Raw genomic sequence first — 583 nt, 5'->3', positions numbered from 1 at the left:
GAGCCCGTGGCCGCCTGGGCGAACCTGCGGGCGCGGCGCCGGGGAGGAGTCCGGGGCGGCGGCGCGAGGCGCGCGCTCGGCGAGGGCGCCCCCTCCAGGACCGACTGCAGCCTGCGGGGCTGGGCTCCGCGCTGGCTGGCCTGAGCGGTGAGTTCTAGAAGCTCCTTCTAAGACCCGAGCCTCCACCTCCTCCAGGCTCTGGCGCTGGAGCGTGCGGTCTCCGCTGCCACCCAGGGCCTGGCTCGGGTCCGGGGCCTGATTGGAGAGCGAGCCTCCCGCAGCGTGGCAGAGAGCGCAGCACTGCCTGTGCGCACCGAGCTTGTTCCTGCCGAGCTCGGGGTGCCTGCTCCTCCCTGCAGAGCCACCTCCTCAATCGGCCTCAGTTCCCTCCTCTGTGCAACTCCCAGCGCTACCGGATCATGAATCATAACGGCGGTGTGTGTGGAAGCCCCAAGCAGGCTCCCAAGTTCTGTCCAGTTATCGAAGTTTAATCCTTAGGCCGAGTGACCCCACTTTTAACAGTGGGAGGGAACGTCCCAAATCAGCGCCCCGAAAAACCCCAAACCGAACTGCCCCATGGTGG

Source organism: Nannospalax galili, unplaced genomic scaffold, assembly GCF_000622305.1.
Source record: "Nannospalax galili isolate Female #2095 unplaced genomic scaffold, S.galili_v1.0 scaffold101, whole genome shotgun sequence".
NCBI lineage: Eukaryota > Metazoa > Chordata > Mammalia > Rodentia > Spalacidae > Nannospalax > Nannospalax galili.
This window is presented reverse-complemented; position numbering follows the sequence as displayed.